Source organism: Neoarius graeffei, chromosome 19, assembly GCF_027579695.1.
Source record: "Neoarius graeffei isolate fNeoGra1 chromosome 19, fNeoGra1.pri, whole genome shotgun sequence".
In the NCBI taxonomy this organism is placed as follows: Eukaryota; Metazoa; Chordata; class Actinopteri; order Siluriformes; family Ariidae; genus Neoarius; species Neoarius graeffei.
This window is the reverse complement of record NC_083587.1, coordinates 4,889,657-4,916,255: the sequence shown is the minus strand read 5'-3', so window position 1 is coordinate 4,916,255 and position 26,599 is coordinate 4,889,657. Positions and strand designations below refer to the sequence as shown.

The window sequence follows — 26,599 nt, the reverse complement described above, 5'->3', positions numbered from 1 at the left end:
ACGATTTACGTGCACACAACAATACCAATACACGGATACGCTCGGCTCCACAGGCATCCTGCGCTCCAAATCACTCCGCCCTGAACAACGAGTGCCCTCTGGAGGGTGCGCACTCCGGCCCTGCGCAGCTCACAGAGCGCGCGAGTGAAGCACACTAGCAGTGTTTTCGGGACTGAGCCGCTGTGTGTGTGATCCCAGCGCATATCACTTACCACTTGCAAGTGGAAGGATGGCAAGCCTAAAGACAATCATAACTACACAATGGGCAGTATTTGCATCAGTATTTGCAGCATTTTCATACTTTTATCAAATCAAGTTTATTTGTACAGCGCTTTTAACAATAAACATTGTCGCAAAGCAGCTTTACAGAATTTGAACGACTTAAAACATGAGCTAATTTTATCCCTAATCTATCCCCAATGAGCAAGCCTGTGGCGACGGTGGCAAGGAAAAACTCCCTCAGACGACATGAGGAAGAAACCTCGAGAGGAACCAGACTCAAAAGGGAACCCATCCTCATTTGGGCAACAACAGACAGCCTGACTATAATATTAACAGTTTTAACAGGTATAACCCTCAACTGTCCTCATGGGGCCGTACTTCACAGGAGTGGGGCGATAAAACTCCGACCAGACACAGGGCACCAGGATGGATCAAGCAGGTCCGAGGGGCAGAAGAGGCCAGCATCTCAATCCCAGGATCAACATGTAACTCAGAGGGACAGATGGGGGGGGGGAAAGAGAGAGAGAGAAAGAAAACACGTTGTTAGGTATGCCCTAAAAATGACAAGTATTAAATCTGTGTGGTAGGCTCGCAGAGACGAGAGTCTTTACATCAGGCATAACACACAATGGCATGTTAATATGGTAAAAAATATATCATGACCTGCTCTGGCTGGATGCTTGATTGGGTGATGGGAGCACACTCCTCAGCAATGATGAGATGCAGATGGGACCCTTAGGGCTGGCCAAGACAGTTCAGTTACATTTCACCGGGTCTGGGACATGCGACAGAATGTCTGACGGCCGATTCCCTGCAGGCTACGATAGCCAGTCGAGGTCCCCACCGTCTCCACCAAAAGATTTCCTGTTGACTCCATGTAACTCAGAGGGACAGATTTGGGGTGGGGGGGAGAGAAAGAAAACACAGGTGGTTAGGTATGCCCAATGTCACCTGAATAAGTAGGAACAGTATACATATTGCACCGAGTACAAGCAGGGACTCCGGCAACTAACTATGACCGCATAACTAAAAGGAGAGAGCCAGAAGGTAACACAGGCATGAGGGAGCCCTGGGACATAAAGCAGCCAGCCACTACACCGTCAACAAACTCGAGTGAGCAAGCGAGTGGGGACTGACAGCATCCATACATCCCAGTTTACCAAAACACTCTATGTCTGAGGACCCTCCAGATCTACTCCTTTACCTCATAAACACCATTAACAAAAGGCTTGACTAAACAGATATGTTTTCAGCCTAGACTTAAATGCTGAGACTGTGTCTGACTCCCGAACATTACTTGGAAGGCTGTTCCATAACAGTGGGGCTTTGTAAGAAAAGGCTCTGCCCCCTGATGTAGCCTTCACTATACGAGGTACCAGCAGATAGCCTGCACCTTTTGATCTAAGTAGGCGAGGCGGGTCATAGAGGAGCAGAAGTTCACTCAGGTACTGTGGTGCGAGACCATTTAGTGCTTTAAAGGTCAATAGTAGTATTTTATAATCAATACGAAATTTGATTGGGAGCCAATGCAGTGTGGATAAGACAGGCGTGATGTGGTCATATTTTCTAGTTCTAGTAAGGACTCTTGCTGCGGCATTTTGAACTAACTGGAGCTCGTTTATGCACTTATTGGAACATCCAGACAGTAAGGCATTACAATAATCCAACCTGGAGGTAACAAAAGCATGGACTAGTTTTTCTGCATCATGCAATGACATTAAATTTCTTATCTTTGCAATATTTCTGAGATGAAAGAAAGCTATCCGGGTGATGTTATCAATGTGAGTTTCGAATGAAAGACTGGGGTCAATAATCACTCCGAGGTCTTTTACTGCTGCACGTGAAGAAACAGAAAGGCCATCCAGAGTTACTGTGTAATCAGAAAACTTACTTCTAGCTGTATGTGGTCCTAGCACAAGTACTTCAGTCTTGTCAGAGTTAACCAGAAGGAAATTTATAAGCATCCAGTGTCTAATGTCCTTAACACATTCCTCAATTTTATTAAGCTGGTGTCCCTCATCAGGTTTTGCAGAGACATACAACTGTGTGTCATCAGCATAACAGTGGAAACTAATACAATGTTCACGAATAATATCACCCAGAGGTAACATACATAGAGAAAAAAGCAGTGGACCCAAGACAGAACCTTGTGGAACACCAAACTTTACCTCGGTACGTCTAGAAATATCACCATTTATATCAACATACTGATAACGATCAGTTAGATAAGACCTGAGCCAGGAGAGGGCCGTTCCCTTAACTCCCACAACATTTTCTAGTCTATCCAGAAGAATGGAATGATCAATGGTATCAAATGCTGCACTAAGGTCAAGCAACACAAGTAGCGAGACACAGCCCTGATCAGACCCCAACAGTAGGTCGTTTACTACTTTAACCAGTGCTGTCTCTGTGCTATGATGAGGTCTAAATCCTGACTGATACATTTCATGGATGTTATTCCTATGTAAATATGAGCATAACTGCTGTGCCACAGCTTTTTCAAGGATCTTGGAGATAAAGGGGAGGTTTGATATTGGCCGATAATTGGACAGCTGACAGGGATCAAGGTCAGGTTTTTTTAATCAGGGGTTTGATAACTGCTAGTTTAAAGGATTTGGGTACATAGCCAATCATAAGAGAAGAATTTATTATTTTTAGAAGCAGTTCAATTACTCCAGGCATTATCTGTTTGAATAGATGTGTCGGTAAGGGATCTAGTACGCAAGTTGAGGCTTTTGATGTAGAGATTAATGAAAGTAATTCAGTTTCTTTTAGGGGAGTAAAACATTCTAACTGATGATCTGATACAGTTATATTGTTAACTACAAGGTCACTTTCATTGTCTAACCTTAAATTAGTAGTTTGAATTTTTTGTCGGATATTCTCAATTTTGTCATTAAAAAAATTCATGAAGTCGTTGCTACTACATACTGCAGGTGTGCATGTGTTGATAGTGGACTTATTCCTGGTTAATTTTGCTACAGTATTAAATAGGAATCTAGGATTATTTTTGTTATCTTCTATTAGGGAGGAGAAATATGTTGATCTCGCAGCACTAAGAGCTTTTCTATACTTCAGGAAGCTCTCCTTCCAAGCTAATTTGAACACTACCAATTTTGTTTAACGCCATTTACGTTCCAATTTTCGAGTGGTCTGTTTTAATGTGCGAGTGTCATCATTATACCAGGGTGCTAATTTTTTGTCTCTGACCATTTTCCTTTTTAGAGGAGCTACATTATCTAAAGTATGGCGGAATGTTGACTCTAAGCATTCAGTTGCCTGATCAAGTTCTGCAGGGGCTGACAGTGACCCAATCAAAGTTGACAGCTCTGGGAGATCATTTATAAAGCTCTGTGCAGTAGTTGACGTGAAAGTACGTTTAATACAGTAGCGTGGTGAGGTGCATATATTATTACTCAGACATATTTTGAATGAGATGAGACAATGATCTGAGATAACTTCAGACTGTGGAAGTATGACTATATTGTCTACGTTTAATCTGAATGTTAGTATTAGATCAAGGGTGTGACCACCATTATGGGTCGGTCCTATGACATTCTGCTTAATCCCGACTGAATCTAAGATGGACACAAACGCTGTTTTTAAAGGGTCTTCTGGGTTATCGAAGTGAATATTAAAATCTCCGACAACTAAAGCTTTGTCTAAGGAAATAACCAAATCTGAGATAAAATCTGCAAATTCAGAAAGAAACTCAGAATATGGCCCCGGGGGCCTGTAAATAATAAGCAATGGAATTAACTGGGTAGACTTATTTTTCGAGGCTACATACATTATATGAGTATGAAGAACTTCAAATGTATTAAATGTATAACCAGGTTTGTGTGTTACACCTAGATAATCGTTATAAATAACTGCGACGCCTCCTCCTCTGCCAGTTAGACGAGGCTGGTGTATATAACTGTATCCAGGAGGACTCGCTTCATTTAATGCTATATATTCATTTGGCTTAATCCATGTTTCTGTTAAACACAGTACATTAAACTCCTGATCAGTAATGAGTTCATTAACCATTAGCGCTTTAGATGTAAGAGATCTAATATTTAATAGCCCCACCTTTAGATCAAAGGTGCTGGCAGCAGCTGTACAGTCAGTCTGATCTAATTTTATATTGATTAGGTTACTGGAACAAACTCTCTGAAAATTTCTACCTTTTTGTTGAGCTCGGGGAACAGACACAGTCTCGATGTAGTGGGCCCTGAGTGACGACTCTGTGCAGCTAGCAGACAGTCAGTTTAGCCTGTTCGTCTGCTCCCTGGCCTTGGCTCTGGATTGTCAGAAATTAACTAGGCCTGTTCTGAGACTATGACCTATGCTGCAGGAAATGAGAGCAGCACCTTCCCGAGTGGGATGGATACCGTCCCGCCCTAACAGGCCAGCAGTGCCCTCAAAATTAGCCCAATTATCTATAAAGCCCACACTGTTTTCAGAGCACCACCTGGACAGCCAGCAGTTCAGCGACCATAACCTGCTGTAAGCTACATCGCCACGCCACATTGGGATGGGGCCAGAGCATACTACAGCATCGGACATCGCCTTCGCTAATTTAAACACCTCTACAAAGTTACTCTTAGTAACCTCAGACTGACGAAGGCGTATATCATTAGCTCCTGCATGGATAACTATCTTTGAGAACCTGTGCTTGCCTAGGACCCTAAGATTACCTGCTATGTCCGGCGCCCTGGCTCCCAGTATACACCTGACTAAAGCTGCTGGTGCCCCTAAAGGCTGAGCTAATTTCACGTGCCGTATGATAGAGTCCCCTATAACCAGAGCTCTTTCAGGTTTCTCAGTGGGTGCATCACTAAGGAGAGCAAACCTGTTCGACACGTGACGCGGAGAGGAGTGGTGCTCCCGTGGGCGAGCCTCAGCGGTAGCTTTGGCTCTACGCTTATGCCGCCGAGCCGTCACCCATTCACCCCGCTGTAAGGGCTCTAATGCCGGAGTTGGGGGATTGCTAACTCCACCTAGGGCGTCCAGACTTTCCCTAACAGAAACTACACTGTTCTCACGCTCACTAACCTGCTCTAAAGCCTGGACACGCGCTTCTAGCACTGAAATCTTCTCCGTCAGAGAGCTAACTAATCTGCACTTATCACAAGTAAAGCTAATAGAGCTATCGCTAGTGATGGAGGAAGAATGACTAAACATCCTGCACTCAGCACACTGAACAGGCTGAAGGTGTGCCATGATGAAAAGATTCACGTACCTTAAATGAAGATCTGTTGATATTAAAGCAGATCAGATGGCCTCCGCTTGTGGACTTTACACAGGAGGAGAGAAAAAGAAAGCTTCCGGTCTCGGCGTTCTTCCGAAAAAAGAAAGAGAAAAAAAACGGGAAAAAAAAACGGAAAAAGGAAAGCGAAAGTGAAAAGTACAAAAATGAAAGCGACAGTATAATAAAAATGAAGAGGATACTGGAAATTTATTTATAGAAAAAAAGTTAAAAAAGGATTAGTAATTAACGCCGGCACTCGCGGGAAAAAGGACCCGAGCTTTTATACTCTTTAATGAAAGGTGATACAAGGCGGAAGTCCGCGCCGTTTTTCAGCAGTCGCGTCACATGACCAACGCCAGCAAATCAGGAAGGTGGATGTCACAGTGACGTTGTCCAATGAGACGCCAGCTAGAGCTCAGCACAGCGTATCCGCGTATTCTGAATGTTTACACAGCACCGGAGCTGACACGATCTGGATTGAATACGTGGACGCTGGCGGATTCCCGTTTCCTGGCGTTTCCAGGCGGTTTAATGTAAACGGACAGTGCATCCGCGAAGAAAACGATACAGATACGGTCTAATGTAAACGTAGCCATACATGCAGGCATGTGACTTGACCAAAGTGAAAAAGACTGAAAAATAGCCGGGGGTCTGGGGGCCATAGGCCCCCAGCCAGGTCCAGGGCGGAGCCCTGGTGGGGGGACAAGGGGGGCGAAGCCCCCGAAGCTCCTGGTTTTTAAGCAAATTACCATGGAAAAATGATCACAAACAGAATCATTTGAAGCAAATGCTTCAGTCTTTTTAACAAATTTTTTTGCAGTAAACATAACTGATTATCCAAAGGACCTGCTGGATCTGCTCACAATTTCATACACTACAGTCTATTTACAGCTCATGAATTGTCTTCATTTCACAGGACTAATGATCAATGACCTGATGAGTTATTGTCCAAACTATATACACAGTTCACTATTTACAACTACTCATTACATTTCTTTTCAATGGAGACATTTTGCTCGGATTGCTCTTGTATGCGCTTTCCTAGCAAATTTCTGGGCAGCTTGCATCTTCCTCCATCCAAAATATACAATCATTTTCTTTTTACAAATGAATTAATAAAGTAAACTCTCACCTCGTTATTAACTACCCTGTCTGCAACTGGGATGGGTTGTTTCGGTGGGTCTTTCCTCTCAATACTACCGGCGGCTGTCGATGTAAACAAGGGATGAAGTCCATACGGTTTGTTCACCTTCGGTTGACATCCAAATGCACCTGCTATCGAAAAGTTCGTTTTCCTTTCTTCGAGCTTGTTCACGTGTTTTTGCCGCTTCGCGTGAGCTTCCAATGCCTTGAAACCTTGTGTTCCATAGTCAATAGTATCCTGACACCATGTGCACAATGCTTTACCGGGGCGGTCAATTTTACGAATGAAATCGCAAAAAAGAGTGGTAACTTCCTTCTTTCCAACAGTATCAACGATTTCTCTTTCCAACCAGTCCCATCGGAACTTATTCTTGATACGTTTATCAATTTCTTTGACGCGAGAGGCATCTTTCCATTCAAGCACAGACATATTGCAACAATTGCAAATGGCGCTAAAAGCTACCTCGTATACAACAGCGGCTCTGATTGGTCAGAAGGAACAGACATTCAACCAATCAACGGAGGCGTAACTGTTTCCTTCTCGAATACAAAAGACAGATCGGAAAATGAACGAGTGGGGATTTTAACACGAATATACGATCGGCAAAAAAGCTAAAAAACGGAAATTTTTTTTTGTTTTTATGTAGTTGAAAAAGACGGAATTCCGACTAAAGATGGAAAAATCACATGCCTGTACATGGAGTCAACAGGAAATGGGCCATTTTCAAAAAAAATGTACCCATTACGGTAAAGAAGTTATCTTCACTTATTTTTCAGTTTCTCATCAGAACAGACGGGTTTAATCAAAAAATGATTCACATAACTGCATAGACAATAAAAACCTCTCTAAATTTTCATACTGAAGTTTTTATCTTATTTAATAAGAAAAATAAGAGTGATATGTTATAATTTTTCTTTACTGTTACCAATGCAAAAACTAATTATTCATAAATATATCTTACATTCTTGAACTTACTCAGGAGTAAATTTTATTTTTCACAAAAATAACTAATTAGGTGTTTAAACAAAAGTATTGAGTACATTATCTGATTTGTTTTTTTTTTTTATAAATTCAAAAAATATTGTTGTGTTACTTTAGTTTCTTTACCGTTACCCAAAAACATTTTTGAAAATAATTAGTTCCTAGTGCTGGCTAAAGAGGGAGCTGTTCGACATCCTGAAGTGCCAGGATGTTGGGACTCCATTTTGAATTTTTTTGAGGCAGTGGAGGCTGAAAGGTGAGCAAAACATTTCATTAATTACTCATGTCACACAAATATACTTTCTTTACCGTGATGCACATATCATCTTATAGACATCAGTGATCAAATAGAAACTATTTGTAGTTGTTGATTAAGTTTGAGTGATGAAATATGAGCAATTATTTGAAAGCATAACTGTCATGCTATGTTGTAAGAGAATGAGACACCTCTTTACCGTTACCATATACTTTCTTTACCGTTACCATTCCTAGTAACGGTAAAGAAACTTTGGTAACAGTGAAGAGAAAATCATGCATAAATGTCTGTTTTTCTCTAGATTTCCAGGCCAAATAGGCAAATAGAATTGAATTTAAAATATTTTAAGTCATTGTGTACCAGATGAAATATAATAAAATCTTTTTTGGTATGGTAACGGTAAAGAAAGCCACAATTTCAGAAAAATTTATTTTTTATAATAATAATAGGAATCTAGCTTTGCTGATTAGTAGGACTTGATTTTAATCAATCGGCAATCTTTTTGTACATTTATAGAAAGAGTGACAATTTTTTTTTCATTTCTTTACCGTAATTGGTACAATTTTTTGAAAATGGCCCAAATCTTTTGGTGGAGAGGCTGCAGACCTCGACTGGCTCTCGTAGCCTGCAGGGAATCAGCCGTCAGACATTCTGTCGCATGTCCCAGACCCGGTGAAATGTAACTGAATTGTCTTGGCCAGCCCTAAGGGTCCCATCTGCATCTGCCTGCACTCACTCTGATCTATAATTCCAACTGTCTCATTGCTGAGGAGTGTGCTCCCATCACCCAATCAAGCATCCAGCCAGAGCAGGTCATGATATTTTTTAACCATATTAACATGCCATTGCTGTGTATTTTGCCTGATGTCAGTCTCATCTCTGCGACCCTACCACACAGACTTAATACTTGTGTTATTTTTAGACATTGACACCTGTTGCCTACACTTATTCAGGTGACATTGGGCATACCTAACAACCTGTGTTTTCTCTCCCTCCCCCCAAAATCTGTCCCTCTGAGTTACATGTCGGTCCTGGGATCGAGATGCTGAACCTCTTCTGCTCCTCGGACCTGCCTGATCCATCCTGGTGCCCTGTGTCTGGTTGGAGTCTCATCGCATCGCTCCTGTGGAGGACGGCCCCATAAGGACAGTTGAAAGTCACACTTGGAGGATGCTCTGGACTCTTACAGTAATGTTTTTATGGCTGAGGACTACAGTTGACTTGCTAACTTTAGGACTGCACTTGTCATGAACAGTTTTGCACTCAAGTTTCCATCAATGAAGAGTTACATCATCAACGAAACTGTCTTCATGTTAAAACTTAATATTATAGTCATGCTGTCTGTTGTTGCCCAAATGAGGATGGGTTCCCTTTTGCATCTGGTTCCTCTCAAGGTTTCTTCCTCATATCGTCTGAGGGAGTTTTTCCTTGCCACCGTTACCACAGGCTTGCGGAGTTGTTAAGACCAACAACAATAGCAAGACCGCGAAAGGTCGCCATTTTTAAGCAACGAGAAGCAGCAGCTGTACAAACACGAAGTCATCCATTATTGTTGTTGCTGCTTCTTCTTCTCCGTGTTGTTGTTGCTTCGATATTCGCACCAAGGTTTATGCAAATGCAGGCGACGTAACTGATGTATACAGCGATATAACTGACGTGGCTCCCCTTAGCACCCCGAGCTATGGAAAAGCAAACTGGTTCTCAGCTGGCTCGCAAGTTGAACGACTTGTGAACCAGCACCAGCCCCGAACCAGCCCTGGAACTGCTTTGGTGGAAAAGGGGTATAAGGCAGGGCTCTACATTAACTTTTGAAACCACTTGTCCTGTCGGGCAAGTTGAAAGGAAATTTACTTGTGTGAATGTGAAGTTGACTTGTCCGAAGAAAAATTTGAGGAAAAAAAATAAAAAACACAAAAACTATTTGTAATAAACTAATTTCACCAGAATTACTTTTACACAATCTATTCACTGCAGAAAAAAATTGGATTCCATCAATCATTAATTTATTTATGAGAAATTGGAAACCAGAAAATTAAAATTATACAGTATATTTTCATTTTTAAATTATTAACTCTGAATATATATCCACTGATTAATTGTTGTTGTCTAATTATTCATTTTGGCTCCTGTATGGTATTTAATGGTTGCGATGAAAGTTGCGGTGTTTAGGTTTTTGTTGCGATTACATTGCGGGAGGACGTGAAAGTTGCGAGAAATTGTTGCGATTTTCTCTTTTTGTGATTAAAATTGAGTGATATGTTAAATATTAAAGTTATTACTGAAAAACTATTGATTAAAAAAAACAAAAAGACACTGAGAAATGGTCCTATAAACAACTTTACCAATATAAAAGATTACCAGGACTAAAAAAATGCAGAAAAATAGACTTTACTTATCCAAATGCACCTGTTGGTTCAAAAGTTAAAGTGCACAGAACTTCACAGCACAACATGAAGTTACCTTAAAATATAATATAAATGCCTCAGCTTTCATGTAAGAAAAAAAACTATTAATACTAGTACTGTGTGCAGGCAGTCTCTCCTGAAGACTAAATTAAACAATAATTATAAACTAATAAAATAAATGGCTCAGGCTTCATAGAAGAAAAAAAAAAAAACAATTTGAACAGAATCTCACAGTATGATGCTGAAGCTGCCTAAACAATGGAAAATAAAATACCATTTTGGCAAAAATGTTGGCATCCATTAATTTCTTCTATTAAGTAAAAAAATAATGTAAAGTGCGCACAGTCCTTCACTGTAAACCACACACTTTCAGTAACAGAATTTAAGCCTACATAAACACTGACTCGCACATGCTGCTTCTCTTGAACGGAAACACGGAAGCAAGGCGGAAGGTAGTTTGTCGACATCACCTCAAGACGACGCCAACGATTGGTCAAATTTGCGGGAAAGTTGCGGTGATTGGATATAATTGCAACACCACCCTGAATTCACAGGGATTGGTTGAATTTGCATTGAAGTTGCAAATCGCAACATCGCGAAATCCTGGAAGGTCTGGTAAACGACCGTTTACTTTTCAGCTCAAATACACGAAGCGGTATTGGCCGGGTTCACGAGCGGAATATTGCACATGTGCACATCACTCTTTCTGAAGAGAAACATCCGGCGATTCATCAAAACAATATGTCGAGTGAGATGCTTCGGAAATCGTGTGAATAAACTGATAAATTTGATATGTAACCCGAATATCGGCGTATTTTGGCACTTGTCCGATCGGACAAGTAACTGAGATGATGAACTTGTCCGACATAAAGTATCACTTGTCCCGGACAAGCGGACAACCGTTAATGTCGAGCCCTGTATAAGGGGAGCAAAACATTCTAATTGCTGATATAATAGTTATATTGTTAACTACAGGGCTACTTAAGGGCAATTCCATGTAAATGTCAACCTCACCATGCAAAAATAAAGCAACATGTAATACATCAAAACCACTCCCAGAGATATCACCTAGGCCTGTATTTTACAGATGTGAATAAGTTGAACCAATTTGTAACCAACCTAATATGTCACTGTCAGTCTTTCTTTCTTATAATGTAAAACCCAAGCTAAAATCAACTTTGATCATGTACAATTCTATATTATTGCCACAAGCCACAGAAATGTATGCCAAAATCCACAAAACAGCAAAACAATAGCCATCCTAAATATTATTTAAGAACTTTGATAGTTAGCTGATATTTAGAGAGTTTTTCAAAGGGTTATGGTGGTTAAATTGCTGATTTTCTAAACATATGCCATGTCTATTTCAGACGCGTCACATCCATAACGGAATTTCGTCACATCCATAACGCTGACTTTTCCTTCCGAAACTCTGCATGAAATACAAAATATTTTAAACAAAGATTTTTTTAATATTCACCTTGGACCCCTCTATCAAATGGATATCTCCATTTCGACATTAGGTTTACAATTTCACAGAGTTTGATAAAAATGTACAGTCACCCAAGAAAAGTGATACTTTTTCTGTCACATCCATAACGCATCTTTTATTGGCATTTTCTGGCATGCCCTAGATGTACTATGGGAATTGTTCTTGTTCTATCACTTCTCCAGTATGGTACAGCCTTAAAATATGCAACACCTGTTTAAATACTGGGAGACAATAAAACATGCACTGGGTCATTTGTTGCCATTTTGAGTTCAAGTGTCACGTCCATAACGCTGGAATTGCTCTTAAATTGCCTGACCTTAAATTAGTAGTTAGAATTTTTTTGTCGGATATTTTCAATTTTGTCATTGAAAAAAATTCATGAAGTCGTTGCTGCTACATACTGCAGGTGTGCATGCGTCTATAGTGGTCTTTTTCCTGGTTAATTTTGCTACAGTATTAAACAGGAATCTAGGATTATTTTTGTTATCTTCCTCTAGGGAGGAGAGATATGTTGATCTCGCAGCACTCAGAGCTTTTCTATACTTCAGGAAGCTCTCCTTCCACACTAATTTGAACGCTACCAATTTTGTTTGACGCCATTTACGTTCCAGTTTTCGAGTGGTCTGTTTTAAAGTGCGAGTGTCATCGTTATACCAGGGTGCTAATTAAGTCATATATTTAAAATCTGTATTTTTCTGTCAAGCTGGTTTGTGATAATGCCTATTGTTAAAAGGATTATACAAATAAAGTCAATGTATTGGACAATAAACTGCACTGAATTCACAACCTCCTCGGCAGAGGTGATAATGTTGGCCAAACTCTCCACATGAACTCAGCTAAATCATGATCAGTTATGACACGATTAGGATTACCCTCAGTCAACAATCTGCACTTCTTACAGATGCAACTTTTTTTTTTTTTTGGTTTTGTGAACAGAAGACAGCATGGCGGATGAAGTGACGTAACAAAAACTTTCCAAGGAGCATGCGCTTGGGAATCTAATGTAAACAGGTTACCGAAATGGACACCATCGACAGTGACATTCCCGATGTTTCACAGAGATGTGAAGTTAGACCCTATCAATTCGAACCGATAGCTGGAAATTCACATGAACATGGATCTTGTCTTTACTCTGACGGGTCAGATGATTCTGAGAGTGAGAGTTCATTCAGCCCTCATGAAACTGAAAGTGGTCGGCTGGATAACACTTCCTGGTAAGTTAAAAACAATTCTGCTCAAAGGCTAATGATCTGTTGAAAGAAGTATTATTTTTGTATCATACACTGAAAGTTCATCACAGATCTAGCTAAAGTCCGTTGCAAGCTAGTTTTTTTTTGCTGATATTTTTCGAGATTGATTGAGATACAATGCTTCCAGAGTCCGAGATGAAAACATTCAAAATGGCGAAACGAGTCAGAATTATGATAATCAATAATTGATACACCCAAAATTATAATACTAATCCTTACCTCAGCTTTCAGTCGCTTAGCGCAGAGGTCTTCAACGGGGGGGGGGGGGGGGGGGGGGGGGGGGGGGTGTCACGAAATCGCACCGGATCACTCATATCAACAAAAATATTCCTGCCCTGTCCCCTGGCCTCCATGCAGGGATGCAAACAGCGCGCCTTTCGGCGGAAGCAGCCTTTTTCACGGCTGAATCGCACAGATCCGATTTTTTAAAAAAAAATAGCGAAATTAATTCATGAAACATGAAGTATAAGGATGAGAAAAAAACAGCTTAAATTGGGAAGCTGCGCACATTTGTGCAGCCTGGCACAAATGTGCGCAGCTTCCCAATTTAAACTGTTTTTTTTTCATCCTTATACTTCCTGTTTCATTAATTAATATCGCTCAGTACCTGAGTATTAATGTTGAAAGAATCCTCAGTGAAATGGTCCGAACACAGTTTGTGGGAAACAGTAGGTGCAAAGTTTTTTTAACAGGTGTTCTGTAAAGTTATCCTACCTCTTGGATTTGTCCTACCAAGCCTACTGCGCATGCGCAGGTGAGCCCACACTTTCCTCAGCTTCGGGTCCTTGGGGAATGCAAAAAAACTTACTCCAGGGCATTTCCCATTGGAATTATTGCAACCATAAGCAGCACAATACACCATGATGTCCAATGTACTTTAAAGACTATAAAAACAATTTTCCTGTCATCCACTTCTCCATTCATCTACCCGCTTGTGCCGTGCCCGAAAGTTTTTGTGACGTATGATCACGTGACAGAGGCTCTTCCGGTTGCAAAAAATGCATATCGGAAGTCGAGCAGAAATGCCATATAATCATCACGAATATAACGATTTTGCTGAATTTAATAGAGGAGTTTGTATTTGTTGATGCAATTAATTCATATTTTTAATGGAAAGAAACTGATATAGCGTGCTTTTATGTTTCATCTCCCATATCCTTTAAGAATAAAACCAGCGCGGAAACAGAACACAGAGCTTTGCGAGTTGGGCCTTTAGCCCTGAGTTAAAGTAAAAAGTTTCGTTGCTGCCAGAGCTCATCGTTAGACAGAGTTCTCTCTCTCTCTCCAGGGATCAGAGGCTTACAGCTCAACACCATACGATTCTTCCAGTAACAAGATTTCTCGGTTGGGGAAACCATGCCTAAAACAGTCCCCTATGATTTCATCCATCTTCATTTTCAATGTGTAAAGCTTTCTGCTTAATACACTGCAGAGGGGGTGAGGCTGCCTGATTGGCTTTAAAATATTAAAAAATAAAATAAAAATAAAAAAAAGAGGGGAAAAAAGCCTGTGAAGAATCAAGTCGGAATTTTGAGAAATAAAAGTTGGAATGGCGAGGAAGTTGCAATTTAGAAAAAAAAATAACGTGATGGAAATAGCTTTAAGTGAAGATTATTTAAATACTTTAAACATACAACTAAACAGGTTAGCCAAACTACAGCTCTCTCCTGAGTGGATAAGTAGTGCACTACCGAGAGTGCACACGGCATTATTTCATACTGAACGGAGTTCACCAAAACAGTAAAGTGGGGATGTATTGGAACTCGACCACACACCTTCAGTTTAACTTACCTCAGGGTTTTAAATCCTCAGAGCCAGACACAATAACGTGCTTTTATTTTTATAAACCGAGGGGCTGATACGGTTCATGGAAGCAGCGGGTTTTTAATTTTTCCCTCTTCTTTTTCTTCTCCAGTGCTTTCTGTCGGTTGGAGAAGCAGCTACTGGACGCGTTAGCGCCACCACCTGGACTGGAGGGGAGTTTCAGGGTGGAGGACGCCCAACCAAACCCTCACACATTTCTACAAATAACAATTATAATGTCATTTTAAAAAGTGTAATGTTTCATGCCTGGACCCATTTGGTTGTTCTGAACATGTCTGTGCTGGGGTTTTTTTCTGCTAGAAGCTAAAATTCTCTGGGGCTGTTTGCTTCCAGTGGAACTGATGCATAGCACAACATGGGCGGAATAATAAAGAAGACTCCTCTGAGGCACATAAAGCCAGCAGACTGCATCTATTTGAACTGCTGCTCATGCAGCATAACACACCTACTGTCTACCCACCGGTGTAGAGAGGTGTGGAGTGGAATGAAGACCATCGCTGATTACAAGCCAACCAGCAATGAAGGAGAGGATGGCAATGTGGAAACGGCAAATGAGCTGAATCTTTATTTCAACAGATTTGATGGCATGACCCCAACCCACCACCACCACTCTTCTGCAGGATGACGACAACCACACACTTCACATTCTCGCCCCTCCCCCGCCTCTTCTTGCCCAACCTCATCTCCATTTCAGGATCTCGGTCGCACCTCCTCAACAGACCCCTGGCTGAGTACCCCGCCCCCAGAAACATCTTCATCCCTCCCCCACCTCCACACCGATCGTCAGCGAGGAGCAAGTGAGAAGACAGCTGAAGAGACTCCATGCAGGAAAATCAGCAGGCCCAGATGGTGTTAGCCCCTCTATAACTGTACAAGCCTGATGTTGTTTTAGGTCATATTTATGCAGAAATATAGAAAATTCTAAAGGGTTCACAAACTTTCAAGCACCACTGTATCTCTCCTTTTATGAAAAATGTCTTGGCCTATTTCTTTGAACAATAACAAAGCATCAGTGGTCTTCATGGTTTGTTTTGTTTTATTAAACTTTCAAAAAGTAAAATAAGAAACAAAATTATGGTGGGGGTCACACAACAGACCTGGGCCCCAATTAAAGCATGCCCTATAAAGAAACATAAAATAAAATTAATATAACTTAATATACGATATATATGAGGGTAAGTGAAGAAGTTCTAAGACAGATGCTATAATTTCAAAAGAATTCAAAAAAGGAATACAAAGAAGGAATTCTCCGATGGAAACATCGCTTGTAGAAGAAGACTTAAATGGAGGATATGTAGAGAAATAGCTTTATTTTCATAAATAAAGATTTTTTTCATTTGTCTTAGAACTTTTTGACTTACCCTCGTGTGTGTGTGTGTGTGTGTGTGTGTGTACACATATAAATAAAACTCATACAGTGGATATAAAAAGTGTACACACCCCATTAAATGATAGGTTTTTCTGATGTAATAAAAAATGAAACCATGATAAATAATTTCAAAACGTTTCCCACCTATAACCTCACCTATGTGACCTATAACCTGTACCTGTATAACCTGTACTGAAAAACAAACAAATCGGTTACTGAGAAAAGCATAAAAAATAAAAAACACACAATAAGCTGGTTGCATAAGTGTAGTAGTAGGCAGCCGTTGATCCCAGAGGACCATGAGAGTGTGCCCTATGTAGGTGTAATTAATGATTGTGTATTTAGGTTGGTATAAGTGATCAATCTTTAATAATTAAATGGATTCAATCCCATTGAATCGTTTAATTTGACTCATTTGAATAGAATCCTACCATGAAATCAGTCTCATTGAATGTTGAAATGATTCATTCAAATGATTCATTCAAGTGAATCATTTAGTGAATCATACCAGTATTTGATCACATCACATCACATTATCTCTAGCCACTTTATCCTTCTACAGGGTCGCAGGCAAGCTGGAGCCTATCCCAGCTGACTACGGGCGAAAGGCAGGGTACACCCTGGACAAGTCGCCAGGTCATCACAGGGCTGACACATAGACACAGACAACCATTCACACTCACAATCACACCTACGGTCAATTTAGAGTTACCAGTTAACCTAACCGGCATGTCTTTGGACTGTGGGGGAAACCGGAGCACCCGGAGGAAACCCACGCGGACACGGGGAGAACATGCAAACTCCGCACAGAAAGGCCCTCGCCGGCCCCGGGGCTCGAACCCAGGACCTTCTTGCTGTGAGGCGACAGCGCTAACCACTACACCACCGTGCCGCCCACCAGTATTTGATATAACTCAGAATTCTGATCACTTATCAGACTACATCCAATATTATATTTACACCTTGATAGTTCTTTTGCGATGTGGGCGACTTCAAAGTATTGAAACAGCAGACAGACACCACACAAAATTCCAATAATAATGTTTATTATAACAAAGATAAAAAGCAAAAATAAAAGGAAAAAAAGAAATTTGAATAATTGAATGGCAACAGAATGAAATCTTCTCTGAATAGAATGTGTGTGTGTGTGTGTGTGTGTAAGCAGCTTTAGCTTTGTAAGCTAACTAAACAAAGGAATTGCTAGCTAACCATGTGCTTCCAGCCTAGTGTGTGTGATAAAATTAAAGTTAACAATTAAAATACATTCAAACGGTCATCCTTGATATATATATATATATATATATATATATATACACCAGAATTTTTAAAAATAAGTTCATGTCCCCATAAGCGTGGAATCAATCATATATATATATATATATATATATATGAATGATTCCACGCTTATGGGGACATGAACTTATTTTTAAAAATTCACCTAAAACCATTTCTTTTTTTTACCATCAGGTCACAAAACATGTAATCTTTAATGAATATGTTAAAAGATAACTTTAATTTTCTGAGATGTAATAAAAACATATTTATATGCCAAAGTCAGAACGTAACAGAAGTGTTGTGGACATATATATTCTCAATTTTAACAATGTAGAATTACTTTTTGAAACATAGGAAGGTGATGTTTTAGCAAATATAATTAATAAACATGTGTAGTAGAATAAACATACACATTCTTTCAATAAGATTAACATGGTATATAGCTAGATTGTAATTAATTTGTAACAGATGCGAGATGGACAATCGTAACAGAAGTAATGTAACAGACATCATTTTGGAACTCATAGGCTTGACTTTGGCATATAAATGTTTTTATTACATCTCAGAAAATTAAAGTTATCTTTTAACATATCATTCATTAAAGATTACATGTTTTGTGACCTGATGGTAAAAAAAGAAATGGTTTTAGGTGAATAAGTTCATGTCCCCATTTCAGTACCCATAAGTGTGGAATCACTCATATATATATATATATATATATATGGCTTTAAATGTAGGCACAGGAGAATTTGCTATGAAGGTTGAATTGAAATCAGGACTTATGAGAGATAAGGACCTCTTGGTAAGGAACAAAAAAGGGGGGAAGGGCTTGCTACGTGTTTCCTTGCAGAACAAAGGGAATGAGCTCTCTTGCTATCTAATGCCGCTTTTCCACTACAAACGCGGCTGAGTCGGACTGAGCCGTGCCGTGCTGAGTCGAGCTGAGCGGGGCTGTTGGAGTTGCATTTCGACTACAACCGCGCTGAACCGTGCTGGCTGGAAGTGGGTGGACACATTGGGTGGAGTTAGCGAAAGTGGGTGGACATCAGGTGATGTCGTTAAGCAGCGCAAACAGTGACATCAGTGATCTTTTAAGCGGTAGTCTCACGACCCGAATAGTAAACAATAAACATGGAGGACATGGAGTCGTTAGTGTTGCTGGTCTTGGTGCTGTGGCTTGTTGTCACCGACAACGCGGACAGATACTGGCAAGAGCGTATAGATGAGGCGAGGTGCATAAGGCTTCAGAAATTCTCGTAATTCTTCTCCTTCCGGGTTTGCGGTGTTTACAGATCCCAGCGCACTCGCGGGGCATGAGAGGACACTCCTCCTCACCAATCAGTGCACAGGGGAGTGTCTGTTCATGCCCCCAGCCTCACTCGGCACGGTTTGGCTCGCTTCAGCCCTACTCCAAAACGGTGCGAGTTTTAGGGGCTAAGCAGGGCTGAAGCAAGCTGAGTCGTGCTGGTTTTTGGTAGTCGAAACGCGAGCCGTGTCGGGCTGAAGTGAGCTGAAGCGAACTGAAGTGAGCTGAAAAAGGGTAGTGGAAAAGGGCCATAAAGCACGTGTGAGGCCCAGTGGAGATAAAAGGCTTTTCCAGCCAGCTAACCCCCTAGCCCTATAGTATTACCCAATGTACTGAAATCTTAATGAGGTCAGGATATGTGTGAGTAATGAAATTAGAATGTTAAAAAGGAAAAGAGAGAGAACATGCAAAAACTTATTGATTAACCAATATAAATCAACAAACAAATGATAGAGAACCAAAATTCAGTGTATACACTTCATTTAACTTCATATAACTTCATATTAAGTGGATAACTAATTCCTAAGACTTAATCTTTTGCCCAACGCCAGTGTTACTTCAAAATCTCGCCTTTTTGTAGAAAGCACAGTCTTTCTGGAGAGGCAGGTCTTCTGTAGGGAGAAGAAGAGGTTCTTTGAAGACCCAGATAGCAAAAGGGCGTTGATTCGATGGGGAATCATCGGCATGTTCTTCGACCATACGCCGTCGAATCATCGTGGATCACCGGCGTTGATTCAACACCGCTTTGCTCATACGAGTTTGCGTTGAAACGACGTTGAAAAGTGGATGGTGGCCGACAGAGAATAGACCCCCTTTCACCCTTTATTCAACTACGGATTTCGGTCGATTTATAGTTTAATTTTCGGCGATGATTCATCCAACTTTACTTCCTGTTTTATGTACAACAGGAAGGCTACAAATTAAGCAAAACAGGCTAAATTAAACTAGCTAACAATAAAGCATCGGGGCTCTTGCCTAGGATGAACACACACATGCATACTTCAACCATGAAAGTGAAACTTAATTTATATCAATGTGCGTGTTTTATGTACAACAGGATATAAAAATGCATGCAACAATGCACCTCTCCTAATGTTTGTCAAGCTATCTAATGAGGCATAACTTTTAACATTTATAAGGAACAGAACACACTTGAACAAGTTCTTAGAAACATTTTATGATTTATTTATAATTTATAATTGTGGCCTATTCCTCCTGCGGCACAGACACCTGTACATGGAAACAGAAAAACATAACCAAAATTAATTTGATGCAGCATTGATAAAGAAAGTCAGCAGTAGGCAATGGGTTTCTAAATGCCACCCTACCTCACGTCTCCTCATCCCTCCCTCTCTCTCTGGCACATACTTAAGCCACTTCTTGATTGCGTCACTAAAAGTAGCGTGTGTGCTCCCTGGCAGCTGCTTTTGTAGAGCAACTGAAAGAAAAAGAACAAAACAACATTGAGACTTTGCATGGTGATAATTGTTAAAGTTTGAGTTGTTAAGACTATGCACGTCACACTCTAGTGGTAGGTGGCAAGTAATGGTACTAGTACAGAAAATATATGTAAAAATCAGAAACCATAGATGTGAATCTTGTGACAATTTAAACGGGATTAAAAAAAAAAAAAAACATTTTAATTTCCCCATTGACACAAAGCGGAAATAGAAATGCCACTACCGGACCATTCGTCACTCAGTCAGCCTCCCTGGACTTGCCTGCATACCTGCTTTTTCTGAGTAAGGCGCCTGGTGAGTTTCTTAATCCTTTTTAATCCTTTGCATCTTTCACAATATGTTTGTCGTTGTCATTATAATCGTAATGTTACAGTTAGTGAAGGAGTTATCAAAGAACGTTTAGAAGTAGTGTGCAAGTACTTGCGACAGCTTACTATTTTACCCTCTTTTACAGCTTTGTGCACATGCATAACCTACCAAACAGGACATCATGGATCTTGGTGTCCTTAAACGCAGTTTTTTCCCCCTTTCCAGCCCAGTTAAATTGGCTGGCCAAGCTGTTGACCAGGAGGCTACGCAGCATCCGCCTCACTGTGACCCCTACGTCGGTTCCTCCACAAAGGGCTAAGGTAGACACCTGATAGAATAAAATGTAGCATGAAGACAATAATGAGACAATAATGAGGCTACACAAAAGAACAGGTCAGCTCAAAATGACATGCGACCTAGGCCTACATGCTCAATTTAAACACTAAGTTTTCACACCAACGCTAAGTTTTCACTCCAACAAGACAACTACTTCGACTCGTTTTTCGATTAAATAATGCATCTGCATTGTTGTTGTTTCAAATGGATACTAGTTGAGGGAAATTTCTCCAACACGTGATATGACTGAAGTTCATCATAACTTCTTAAACTGCTTGAAATTGTATTCGAAATTCCCTTTATTAATAGTGACTGAATAATGGTACGTACCAGATGTCCAGGGATGAATGAAAATGTAGCGTGGTCCAGTGTTTTTCTCAATGTTGTTTCAATGGTCCAAGCGTAACAGCAGGCCGATCCACAAGAGAGTCGCGATCCAACCGAGTGGTGTGGGAGTTTCACGTGCACCCAGGTATATAACGAAAATGACGTCATCCAGTAAACAGCAGTGGTAATCGCACTGCATTATGGGACAGCGTGGGACATCCAACGACATATCGCTACGTATACGTACTGGCCCTTTTTTATATCATGCCTTGAAATGAAAGTCAATACAACAGAGATGAGAGACACCGGGTATGAAAGTAACACCAGGATAAGTTGTAACACCACCATTCCCACCAGTTAGGTATAAGATGCAGGTTTTGTAACACTTTCAATCTTCTTAGAATTAATTTATGATCATCTTGGAAATGTTAAATTATTTGCAAAAAAAACTTGCAAAGATAGAAGGTCAAATCCATTGCTGAGTTAAGAAAGTAAACTGGTTTTTGTTCTTTTTTTATCATTTACTTATCATTATCACTTATACTTATATCATTTACTCGTATCTATGTGTAAGCAGGATAAGACAAACAGTGGCAATTTCAGGCCCGTAGCCAGCATTGTGGAGGGGGGGGATCTTTTTTCCCCAAAGGTGGACTTCATCTGGCCCCCTACTCCCGTACCCCACAAATACATGAGCACACTTCAAATCTTCTAATTTAGACATTTAAAAAAATGTTCTACAACACTCTAGCCTAGTGACTTACCAGTAACAAAATAGACTTGAAGTATTCAGATCCGCTCTGCATAAAGCAGCTAAATCCTCTCTCTGTCTCCCGGCAGAAAGCTCCTTGGTTTGCTTGTGTCTCAATCACAGCTGGTATTCTGTAGAAAGACTTCTTTTCACCTTTCCCATCAGCTTTGTTAGAACCCTAACACAGCACAAAAGTTTACCATTGTAGGTTTTTGATGAACCAAGTGCCTCGTGGGTTCACATACCGCGCGCTGCCGTTATTTCCCCCTAATCACGAGTTTGTTGGTCTTCCAATATAGCGCAGGGTTTGTTTACTTCCGGTTTCGGGTGACGTCAGTGAAAGGGGTCTAATGGGGGCATTACCGCCACCCACTGGATTGAGGTGTAAAGCAGTCTGAACAAAACGTGTAAACATAAACATAGGAGAAATGAACCCGTTTTTCTAACTCGTCCTCACTTAGTCTACTTTTCTTTTTTGATTAGTCTGGATTTGATATTGTAAATTTAAATGTGAATCAATGTATATTCATCGGACATGAACAAATGAATAAATCTTGAGTAATCTTGAGGGGCGTGTGTGTCCGGGGAGGGGGGATCGAACGAACCCTCCGATCCCCCCTGGCTACGGGCCAGAATTTGTATTCTGAACAATTAGTTGCTCATCCTACCAATGTTGAAAACTGGCCGGCAAAAGTGACGATGGTTCAACATTGTATATTCGACCTTCTCTGACGGTCGACAGATCAACCTTTACCCACGGTGATTCAACAGTGATAAATCGACCTTCTCCGACGGCGGAGAAATCGACGTTTCACGGTGCCGTTTCAGCGTTGATTTTCTGACTTACAACGGAAACCGACCATTCTGACCAAGAATCGGCGCCGTTTCAACGTCCCTCTGCTATCTGGGGAGGCATCGTAGCTCGTGAGAAGGAAGAGCTCTGTTCAAAGCACCGTGCACGGGTCCAGGAGGGTCCAGCCGATCCCGAACAGATGAAGAACAAAGGAAAACTGCCTTTTGCTTGCAGTTTTCGTACGTACTTAAAGAATAATTGAAAACCAGTTTATAACTCGCTTGAGTTAAAGCGCTCGTGTTTCCGGAGTCTACCGTGATCAAGGGTAGGAGGAAAACGCGCTGGAAGCGTGGATCTTGCAAGAAAGAGTCGAGGTTTCAGACAGTCCGATAACGAGTGTCTCTTTTTAGGTCCGTTCCGCTCGGGATCAGACACGAAAGAGAGCGAGATGGCATATTTCCAAGTCCTTTGGAATGCTGAAAGATGTGATGTAAGTGATCCCACCCAGGGGTGACGTAGTCAACGCGGAAATTGGCTGGGAGTTGTAGTTCTTAGATACAAGATGGCGCATGGTACCTACACCTAGGAACACTTTCAGTTGTCCAGTGCGGGAATGGCAGTCTCTTCCACACTTTGCACAGCAGAACTGTGTAGCAGCACTGACAGCTGTAGGACAAGATTTGCGGGCAGCTCTTTTCTCATCAGCTCTCTGCATGAGACTCTCCTCAAAAACTGACAGACCTTTTGTCATTGCCAGTTTCCAGGCACACCTGTCTGCTGCAAGCATCTGCTAGGAGTTCATGTCAATGGTGAGAGCTTTGAGGTCATGTTTTCAAGTGTCCTTGTAGCAAAGCTGAGGACAGCTGACTGGTCCGTGACCAGATGCCAGCTCTCTGTAGAGGAGGTCCTTAGGGATACGTCCATCTGGCATGCTGGAGATGTGTCCTAGCCAGCACATGTGTCTCTGCTTCAGCAAGGCAAACATGGAGGTGATGTTGGCCCTCTGGAGCATTATGTTGTTGGGGACCTTGTCTCACCAAGTGATTCCCAGGATATGCCTCAGGTAGTGCATGTGGAACAAATTGAGTCTTTGCTCCTGCCTTGGTTTCAGGGTCCAAGATTCACTGCCATAGAGCAGTATGTTCAGTACACAGGCCCTGTACACTTGGATCTTGATGTGTTCCATGAGCTTGTTGTTGGTCCAGACTCTCTTGGACAGTCTGGCAAAGGTTGATGCAGCCTTTCCAATGTGTCTGTTGATCTGGCTGTCCAAGGACAGATTGTTAGAGATTAAAGAGCCCAGGTAAACAAACTCATTGACTGTTTCCAGCTCCTGGTCAGCAATTGTGATGGAGGGAAGCTGATCAACACCTTGTCCCATCACTTGAGTCTTCTTTAAGCTAATGGTGAGGCCAAATTCATTGCAGGCAACAGCATAGGACAACATGGCAGACTGGAGCTCCTCTTGTGAGTGGGTTGCAACTGCTGCATCATCAGCAAAGAGAAAGTCTCTGATGCATTTCTACTGCACCTTTGTCTTTGCCCTCAGTCTAGACAGTCTGAAAAGGTTCCTGTCTGACCTTCTCCACAAATAGATCCCTTCTGTCACTGTTCTGAAGGTGTATTACAGCATGACTGCAAAGAAGATTCCAAACAGCATGGGAGCTAGAACGCATCCCTGCTTCACTCCACTGAATATGTTGAAGGATTCAGAGATGGAGCCATCATACACAACGGCTCCTTTCATATCATCATGAAATGATTTGATGATGGTGAGCAACGTTGCAGGACATCTAATCTTTCTCAGGATTTCAAAGAGTCCTCTTCTGCTCACAAGGTCAAATGCCTTGATAAGGCCAATGAAGGCAATGTATAATGGTTTCCCCTGCTCTCTGCATTTCTCTTGCAGTTGCCTGACAGAAAAGATCATGTCAGTAGTAAACCTCTCAGCATGAAAGCCACACTGGGACTTTGGGTCGACTCTGTCAGCAACGACCTGAAGTCTCTTCAGGATGACACATGCAAACAGCTTCCCAACAATGCTGAGCAGTGAGATGCCACAGTAGTTATTGCAGTCACGCCTTTGTTTTTGTAAAGGGTGACGATATTGGCATCTCACGTCCTGTGGGACTGCTCCTTCCCTCCAGTACTGACAGAAAAGCTCATGCAGTTCATGGATGAAAGGACCTTTGGCACATTTGAGGATATCTGGTGGTATGCTGTCCTTTCCTAGAGCTTTGCCAGCAGCAAGTGCATCTAGTGCTTCTTCAAGTTCTTTCAGAATTGGCTCAGCATCAAGTCCATCCAAAGTGGGCAGAGGTTCATTGGCGTTGACTTTGGGGGGGGCAGCCTTGTTCTGCAGTGGACTAAGGGCTTACTTGATTCCATCATACATCCCTCTGTGCTCCATGGTATATCTAATGCCGTGGAAATTTTTTTGTACCCTTCTCCTGACTGATACCTTTCAACAATGAGATCCCTTTGATGTTTTGTAAGCTCTCTGCGAACCATGGCTTTTGCTGGAGGATGCAACTGTGTAAATATCAGGAAAAATCCTACTATGACAGCTGAACTTTATGTGGGGTTAGTCAGAGTCATTTTAATTGATGGCAGGTGTGTACCCAAAAAGACTGAATGCTGTAATTAAATCAAAAGGTGCTTCAACAAAGTATTAGTTTAAGGGTGTGCACACTTATGCAACCAGCTTATTGTACATTTTTTATTTTTTATAGTTTTTCCCCCCTTAACAGATTTGCTTGTTTTTACCTGAATTGTACAGGTTATAGGTCACATTAAAGGTGGGAAAAGTTTTGAAATTATCATGGTCTCATTTTTTTTACATCAGAAAAACCTATCATTTTAACAGGGTGTGTACACTTTTTATATCCACTATACACTGCTTATGTAGATGCTACTACCTAATAACACTGGTTATGAGTACATTATACCCTGAATTCTAACTACCAACATTTTCTCCCCATAAATGCATATAACACATAGCAAACATAAAAAAATTACTTGAACTTAACCTTACATCCCAGAAATTATTACATACACATGATTTATTGTGCCACATGTGCAAGCTGAGAATGAGCTCCAACGAGTTATCTTTGCAATGTATCCAGGATGCTGCTGATGCACCTAACAGTGTACAAAGAAGAAGAAATCTTTATTTGTCACATGTACACTTCAAGCACAGTGAAATTCATCCTCTGCATTTAACCCATCTGAAGCAGTGAACACATGCACACACACCCAGAGCAGTGGGCAGCCAAACTACAGTGCCTGGGGAGCAGTCAGGGGTTAGGTACCTTGCTCAAGGGCACTTCAGCCCGAGGCCACCCCACGTTAACCTAACTGCATGTCTTTGGACTGTGGGGGAAACCAGAGCACCCAGAGGAAACCCACGCAGACACGGGGAGAACATGCAAACTCCACACAGAAAGGCCCCCACCAGCAACTGGGCTCGAACCCAGAACCTTCTTGCTGTGAGGCGACAGTGCTAACCACTACACCACCATGCCACCCGTGCCGTGGTAGACAAGGTGATGAAGATTTACCTGTGACAGAACCAAGATGGCTCAGTCAGTGAACCTACTGATGTAGGGATTGTGACGGAGGGTATCACTGTCCTCAGCAGTCTTGGGGATCTTAGTAGAGCCTGCTGCTATCTGTTGGGACAAACCTATGCCTTGGATCTGAGATACCCCGAGAATTTCAAATATAGTTTTGAGATATTCCAAAAAGTAATGCTGGAGCTGCATTCTGGAAACCTTTCAACCAAGGTTCAGAGACTGAAAAATTACCTGCTTATGTAGTCCCTAAATACTGATCAGCAAGATGCTCTCATACCATGTAAACTT

At 41.3% G+C, this 26,599-nt stretch overlaps 1 protein-coding gene across 2 annotated transcripts in view; it reads right to left on the bottom strand.

Moving 5' to 3' along the window:
- Positions 1-14,885, bottom strand: part of LOC132867675 (zinc finger protein 585A-like) — a 146,303-nt gene extending 131,418 nt beyond the window's left edge. For both annotated transcript variants that reach the window (XM_060900669.1, XM_060900670.1), the window contains exon 1: positions 14,778-14,885. The gene's annotated coding sequence lies outside the window, so the exon portion shown is untranslated. The remainder of the gene's footprint in view (positions 1-14,777) is intronic.
- Between the last annotated feature and the right edge of the window lie 11,714 nt (positions 14,886-26,599).